Raw genomic sequence first — 8,511 nt, 5'->3', positions numbered from 1 at the left:
AGGTTTTATCTTTCGTTTTATCTCTTGTTTTGTTTTGTTTTTGTGCAGCACTTTGGGCAAATTTTCAGTTTTTTTATGTGTGCTATATAAATACATTGGATTTGGAGTTTACAGAGGTCAAGTCCTAGAGATATTTTCCCACAGTCTTCCACAGAGCCTTCTCTTTTTGCAGTTAGAAGTACGACCCAGTGGTGGTTATAAAGTTTCAAAGACCTCATCAAATATCTGCAAACACACAAAAGTACAGATTTTCAGGCAGAAGTAATAATGAAATGTGTGACACTCAGAGAGAGACAAAGATGTGAAAAAGAGAGGAGAGGAGAGGAAGAGGTGATATTATTTTTAAAGGTACTTAATCCTCAGTTAGTGACATTTGATAAAGTACAGACTTAGTTATTTTATATTGATACGTGTCTCTGACAACAAATGGATAATTTCATGTTATTCAAAGGTTATACGAGACCTGTATTTACTGTCGGTATTAAACTAGGTAATGTGCAGTGTTGGGGTAGATGTTTATAGTGATGGATTGCTGGACTAGTGCAGGGCAATTCCAGCTTAGGTCCTGTTTAGCAGAGGAGACATGATATGTGAGAAAAATGGAGTATTGAAATATAATGTAATAAACAATATTGAATATTTAGTTAGTTAACGCTTCAAAATAATTACCAGACATGAGTGCTGCTGAAAGCAGCCACAATGGCTCATGTGCTGTAACATCTGCTTATATAGCTGGATGAATTGACAAAGTGTTGACCTTAGAGCCAGTGCAGTCTGGAGCTCACAATAAAATTAATTATGTGGCTTTTTTCTGGTGAGTCATTTTCTTATGCTACGGTGCTGGATAGGTTTCACATGAAGACATTTTAACTCATGGCATGACTGTGCTCTCGGATAAATATAATGAGGCACAATATTTGTCTCTGCAGCAGAGTAAAAGTAGAAAACTGCATGAAAAGAAAAGAATTAAGCAAAGCACAAGTAGGCCTATATGCAAATTTCATTTAATATCAAAGTGATTTAAAATTATTTTTATGCAACTAATTAGCTAATTATTAAGGAACTAATAATTGTTAAGGAACCATTGTTAGAACTGGATCTGTAGTTTTATATTTTTAACCAGATAAAATTTATTGAGCTTCTTTATTTCAAGTGTGTCCCTGGTGCCTCATTTCTCTGTCCAATAACCTTGTAAATAACTTCTAATGTAATTTTACAGCTCAACCATAAACTACTAAAACACTTCAGACATCTTTGTATCTCCCTAAAACTATCTTGGGTTAAAGTTTCTGCTGTTTGCCATTTCCTCCACTAGAGAGCCACAAAGCACAGCAGGTTGTTCTTTTTCTTTGTGTTTTTACGGCAGTTCACATCTTTTACATTTGCATTACTGCCTCCTTCTGTTATAAATAGTTAACAATTATTAATTGTTTTTGCAGATGTCCAAATTAGTTTACAGTTTCTGGAAATAGTTCATTTTGATCCCTCTACTAAGTTAACAGATGAAGTATATTTTTAGCCCTGCTCCCTTTTATGCTTTCCTCTAACAATAACTGTTATTGCATCTTCATGCCTTTTGTATTACATAAGAATAACAACTGTTTCTGTTTCATGAAATTGATGCAATATCCAGTGAGATGTTTAAGTAAGTGCGACCAACCCCCTACTTAACTTCCCTACTTTATAACAGGAATGTTTGCATTTCTGTTGCCTGTGTTTCAGAATCTCTCTCAACTCTACTGGTTCTCCATGTGTTATTTTTATGGATAAACACTCTGCCTCCTCACTGAATTAAATTTTTGAGTTTGCTGGTACATGAATACTGCGTTTTCCCTTGATTAAACAATACTGAACAATATTTCATAAACCTAAATCCTTGTGGTGTCTGGCATCTTTTCTTTTCTGTTTTGTAACCTGCTCATTCTAACACTAGCAAAAAAAAACAACCCTAATTTGACTCCAAAACAATGCACACTTATACTATCTGACACTTTGCTTCTGAAGCCACTTTGATGATGGGGAATCATTACTGCTGCTCCTGTTAAATCTGTGTGACTTTTTTAACCCAAATGTAAAACACTGGTCTTGTGGCCATTTAGTATGTTGTTTATCTCAAAATGTAAACAAAACATTTTAAAAACAGTTGTTAATTTCTCTGTGTGAAATCTGACAAGGTATTACATCATCATATATCAAGATAAAGTGTACCCCATTCATTTGAAAAAAACCCCCCAAAAATAAATATATAGCTTATCGCAGATTTTCACTTGGTTATTCAAATTAAATCAAATGATGAGTATTCTTGTTATAATATTGTTATCCTACTTTTATCTTCTTTCGGGCTGAAAAAGAATATATAAATGAGTTTTTTTCATGGTAAAACAAATGCTTCACTTTCTAAAAATGTCCTAAATGCAGACAATGACAGCGAGAACTTTATTTAAATTTACTTCTACTGGGACTCTCATGCTACTGGAGTATCATGTGCAAGAACTCAGCAGACTGATACTGACAACCAAAAACCTTATACAAAATCACTATAATCTAAATTATTCATGCTGTATGTCTGCCAAATCACAGGTGAAAGTATCTCATGGTTTTAAGAAGAAATTGTGTTTTTCAGTTATTTCTTTGGTTCAAAGAAGCGGCTGGGATGTGTGGGACCTTGAACTCTGCTGAGATAACAGACACAATGTTACTTTGCTTGTGTTTGCTGTTGTTATGTGCTATGAGATTAATGTTTTGTTCATCAATATAACTCACGTCAATCATTTTATTTTTAGTAGCATAAATAAAACGATTTAAACAAAACAGACTAGAACCCAAGTGCTGCACAGCAAGTAAAATCATTGAGGCAAATATGACTTTTTTCTACTAAAGTTTATAAATAATAATCTTAACCGTTATAAATAGGAAAATAAAACTTTTGAAAGCAATTACCTTAAGCATAACTTCTATTATTTACAGTCGCTGGCGTGTTGGTTTCTTCATTTTAAGTCTGCACTGATATCACGATTAAGTTCTCAAGTTACTGTATCTATAAAACCAGTTAGACTGCACTGTTACACCAATCTATACACTGTGTTTGCTGGCTTTGCTTCACTTCATACAGTCTGTGTGAACTGGCAGTAGAATATGCCTGAATACCTATTTTCCTCAAATATTTTAACTGGAGATAGAGTTTGTCCATTCTGACTTCTGCTGAAAGCTCGGGGACGTTGAGGAGAGAGATATAAGCAAAGAAGTAAATCAAGCTCATGAAAAGTTAGCTTTCATAGATTAAAGCTTGATAAGTTCATGCATAAAATACTGATATGTTATATTAATAATTTTTTAAAATCTTAAATATAATAAATCATTGATATAATTAAGATTACACTGTTTATTGCCCATTATTGCTATTATTTTTGTGCAATAATATTAGCATTTATGGAACAGGGAAAATAAATGTCATAAACACAATAAAACCAGTTAAACCTGAGTTATGTTTGGCCAGAAGGGCAAAATGGATTGAATTCCTGCAGGCTATCAAAAACACATCACACACATATCAAATGACTCAAAATTCCACTTCAAACAGTTTTGTGTACCTTGAACATAAACAAGAGGAAAAACTGCCACGCAGTTCAATGAAAACTTTCTTCAACAAAGCAATTTTTGTTTTTTCTCTTTATTCTTAAGTCTTGTTGACGTTGCAGTTATATTCTTGATCTTCTCAGCTAAAGGTATGGATATAAACAAACGGGTAATTTAGTTTTGTTTTTAAATGGTTAGGATTAGGTTGTGTGGTCAAAGTAGATCAACTCAGTCTGAAGTGAGACATGAAGTTGTGGAAGGCAGGAAGCTCACTGTGATTGATATTGATATCGAATTTCCTAGAGGAACCCACCCGAGGGAACCCACCCGAGGGATTAATAAAGTTCTATCTTATCTTATCTTATCTTATTCCTGGATGAAGGAGTTGTGTTTCCCTCTCTAAGATCCCAGACAGGGACAATCAAAGATTTAAACTGCCTAGACCAAATACTTTTCTCCTCGTTATTCCAACAGACTCAGCTTTCTCTGTGGAGCAAAAGATGAGTGTGGGGGAGCACATGAAGCTCTTGGGTGAATGGGTTTGGCGATGCACTATGCTGTTCACCTTTGGGGATTTCCTCTGGGAAAAGACAATAGAAGAACACATCAAAAGCGAGGGAGAGGCACTCAAGTGGTTAATAGAAAAGTGTTTGAACAGGTACCATGTATTTAACAACAAGGGCAAGAGTAACTTATCTCAGGTCACAAAGTTGCTGCAGAAGATGGCAATGGTGGCAGTTACTACAAGGTAGAAGAGCACATTTTCCAAGTCATCAAAGAGAAGCAAAAGGAGGTAGCTGAGAGGGCAGAAGAGAGAAGGAAGAAGGCCGAGGACCAAAGACAACACATCAAAGCACTCATTCCAGGTGAGTTTGACAGAAGGTGCACTCGAGCAAAAGCTTCCTGTATTGAATGCTCTTGCATCCTTGTGCAGATTACTGCATAGGCAGTACAGTACATAGTTTCAGTCCAGGAAAACATCCACCACATGAAAGTCTTGTAAAATGACAAACTTTTTTTTTAAGTACAGGTGGAGAGATGTCATAGGGGAACTTTGTAAATGTTAAAAACTTAAAACTTAACTTAAAAACTTAAAAACTATTTTAGAAAGCACAGAAAATGAAAAACTGATCTATAAAATGTCAGGTTAAATAATATCTTGAGAAGCCACAAAAAATATGAATTAAAAAAAAGTGATTTTTCTTTTCTCAATGTCGTTATAGATGTCAGTATGGTGTATTGCAAATGTCCACTAAAATATATCGGAACTATGGGAATTTAATCATTGTATCTGAATTTAATAACTTACATGATCTGTGAGCTCCAAGCCTAATAAATGTTTTGTCCGATAACAGAAGAGATAAACTACTCCTGCAGATGATTCTTCTGGGAAGCCGTAATGTTGGGAAAACCTCTGTAGGGAACACTATCTTGGGGTACAAAGACCAGGAAGATGGAAAAAGAACGCCAAAGTCTGTTGCCTGCCGGGGTTTTGTGGCTAAAACTGAAATCATTCTTGTTGACACACCAGGCTGGTGGAAAGGCTTCCCTGTGTTCGACACTCCTGAAGCGATCAAAGATGAACTGATGCGCAGCATGTTTTTGTGCCCTCCCGGGCCCCATGTCTTCCTCCTGGTGATAGATGCAGATGCGTCATTTAATGCCAAACACTTAGATGCAGTGACATCACATGTGGAGCTTCTTGGTGATGGAGTGTGGAGACACACTATTATAGTTTTTACCAGAGGAGACTGGCTAGAAACAAACAGCATAGAGCAGTACATCGAAGGAGAGGGGGAGGCCCTACAGCCTCTAGTTGAACAATGTGGAAATAGATATCATGTAGTTGATAATAAGAATGCAAGTGATGGTACACAAATCTCAGAGCTGCTGGAGAAAATCACTGAGACTGTGGCAGCAAATGGGTGGAGCTACTTTGTTCCAGACCAGCAGATATTTCAGACCATCGAATAGAGAAGAAGGAAGGTGAAAGAAGGAGCAATGCTGAGGCAAAGTCAAGTCAAGGCCACACGAGAATCCCTTGGAGGTATGCTTCACTATCACCTAGCATCAGTGTCACAAGTAAAAACGTGCCGCAATGTCAGAGCTGTTTCCACACACTCATATTAAATAAATATTAGAGATGAACAAAACACAGAAATATACTTCAAAAGAACAGCAGTACCTTTTGTTGAAAATGCTAGAGGATATGAGTGACTGTAATAGACACAGTATGGTTATTCAGTAATGATAGCAGTATAGTGTCTGTCACATGTCAAATAACTTGGCTTTAACACAATGTCCAGGTAATTACATCTTACCGAACTCAGAAACGACCACCCCTCACCCCTCAAAATGGACAATATAGACAGAAGTGTATAATCTTACCAGTGACAGAGCATCCTCACTCAGATTATATGCAACATGACATTTTCCCATTTCACTTTGCTCTGACAGCTGTCTTCTTCTCAGTTTCCAGTAATAAGCTACAGGAACTGAGAATAATACTGCTTGGTCAGAAGACTGTTGGAAAGAGTGCAACAGGAAATACTCTCCTGCATAAAGAAGTCTTTGCATCTAGTCAGAATGAACAATGTCAAGTGCAAGAGGAGGAGGTTTCGGGCCGACGAGTTGAGATTTCACTGAGCCCAGTAGGAGTTCATGTTACTCTGTTAGTCATTCCTTTGGACCTGACATTCAGAGACGACATCCACCTGAGAAATGAGGAGAAGTTCAAGAGGAAGTGGCCGAAACAGGAGGAGAGAGCTGGAGTTGATGATGGGGTTCAAGGAAACACTCCCTGAGCTGCAAAATGACATCAAGGAATGTGTGAGAAGCATGAAATACAAGTCACTGAGTGAGTATTAAGATGCAAGAATAACAAATCAGGGGTTACTAACTGAAAAATGTCAGTTGAAGTGAGGCTGTGGGTGGGTGTAGAGTGAAGAGGTAATTATTTTGGTACACTGGCTCTATCACTTGTATAGGAGTGCTACGCTGTAGGTCAGAGTGGGATAATTATTAGGGATGGGACTGGAGAACTGGTTCTCTCCTAGTAGTTCAATGCCGCCCAAAGCCCAGCAGCCAGACCCGGAAGTTCAACAGGTAAAAGTAGTGATGTGCATTCAGGCTGTAGGGATATTTGTTGGCGCGTGTTACTGTAGCCTATAGGTTTATATTGTTACCTGGTAATCATGAGACAATGTGTTTCAGGTCATTTTACAGAGAAACGTAAGAGTAATGTTAAACAAATTACTTTCTCCTGGGAGTAATTCAGCAATGTACTGGATTACTTTTGTTTGATTAATGACCCCAAAATCTCGTCACAACAAAGAGGGGAAATACGTCCAGCATGTGCAACATTTGAGCACATAGAATGTAATTAATTTGGACGAATGTATATTCGATTTTTAATGTTGTATGTTATTTTTATATTGTTTTAATCATATGCTTTGATAAGCACCGTCACATGAGTTGCCAATTCCATGTCTACATGCCTTAAAGCCTATGTGCTTATGCTAGAGTGAGTTCCTGAAACAGCAGAGGGAGCTCAAAGTGTGCTAAATTTTGTCCAGGTTGGAAATCACCTCCACAGTGCTCCTGGCCAGTTGTTCTATGCAAGTGCAAATGTTGGCTTAAGCATTATTAGATGTAATGGTGTACACATTTCAGCACTATAAGAGCCAAATCTGCACCTTTATTGATGGCCAGTTCCCTTTGTAGGAGTATTGTAGAACTCAGGGTAATCAGAGCCTAATCATTTCAATTCAGTTAAATAAATCATTTCAGGTATTACATCTGATAAATAAAAGGACCTTCATGTAAACACTATATAATTTCTTGTTTCTTTTTCCCAAGGAGTCACATTGTGAAGATGGTACAAAAGATACTATTAATCCTCACAAACAGTAGTTTATCTGAGATGTATGTTAAAAGCTTTTTACCTTATCATATTCAGCAGTAGTAAATGGCCTGTATTTGTATAGCGCTTTACATGTTCAATCATCCACCCATTGGTGATGGCAAGCTACAGTCACAGCCACCCTGGGGCGCACTGACAGAGGCGAGGCAGCCGGACTCTGACCACCACCAGTAGGCAACGGGTGAAGTGTCTTGCCCAAGGACACAATGACCGAGACTGTCCGAGCCGGGGCTCGAATCAGCAACCTTCCGATTACAAGACGAACTGCCAACTCTTGACCTACGATCGCTCAGTAGCATTAATAAACATTTAGAGAGAGGTATACCGTTTGTCTTGTCAAGCATATGTTTCATTTTTATTTATTTATTAACTCCATGCTTTGTGTTGGATGTCATGATTCAGTTTAATAGTGATTTTAAAGAGTAGCTGTTTTAGAAAATATTTACATTTTAAAAATGACTCCAATAAATCTTATGATTCTGTATTCCTTGTTAAGGTAAATAATATAATTGTCTTCATTAATTATTATTAACTGAAAAACTGTGCCAATTCTCAATACTTTTATATTTATGATAATTTTAGCATGTTATGGGATTTTTATTTTTTTGCTAGAAAAAGTAATTTCAGGAGAAGGTACAACAATGTGGAAAGTTTCTCACTCGATTTAGCAGAAGCTGAGATTAATATCTATCTATCTATCTATCTATCTATCTATCTATCTATCTATCTATCTATCTATCTATCTATCTATCTATCTATCTATCTATCTATCTATCGGTGTATTTTCTTCCCTTATCTTTATAAAAGGAAAGATAAAAATCGTCACTTCACTTCCATGCATGCTGGGATTTCCCACAATGAAAATAAAAACAAAGTACAAAGTTGTACAAAGTTATGATTTTCCTTTTTCTATTTTTTGTGTTTAAAACGATACATATCGTTGTTATGTCCATCAGTTTGTTATGATGGATTTCTTTTTATACTTCTTACAAAATGATAATTAAAAAACACAA

General features: G+C 36.6%; 1 pseudogene across 1 annotated transcript; it reads left to right on the top strand.

Annotated features, from left to right (window-relative positions):
• The first annotated feature begins 4,060 nt into the window (after nt 1-4,060).
• Nucleotides 4,061-6,800, top strand: LOC309700162 (GTPase IMAP family member 8-like; annotated as a pseudogene). Its single transcript, XR_014280815.1, has 4 exons — nt 4,061-4,324; nt 4,386-4,442; nt 4,932-5,623; nt 6,049-6,800. The product of XR_014280815.1 is annotated as a GTPase IMAP family member 8-like (transcript).
• The last annotated feature ends 1,711 nt before the right edge of the window (nt 6,801-8,511 follow it).

Source organism: Aulonocara stuartgranti, assembly GCF_965226115.1.
Source record: "Aulonocara stuartgranti genome assembly, chromosome: 23".
NCBI classification, from domain to species: domain Eukaryota; kingdom Metazoa; phylum Chordata; class Actinopteri; order Cichliformes; family Cichlidae; genus Aulonocara; species Aulonocara stuartgranti.
The sequence above is the reverse complement of the archived record's forward strand: the minus strand, read 5'-3'. Positions and strand labels throughout refer to the sequence as shown.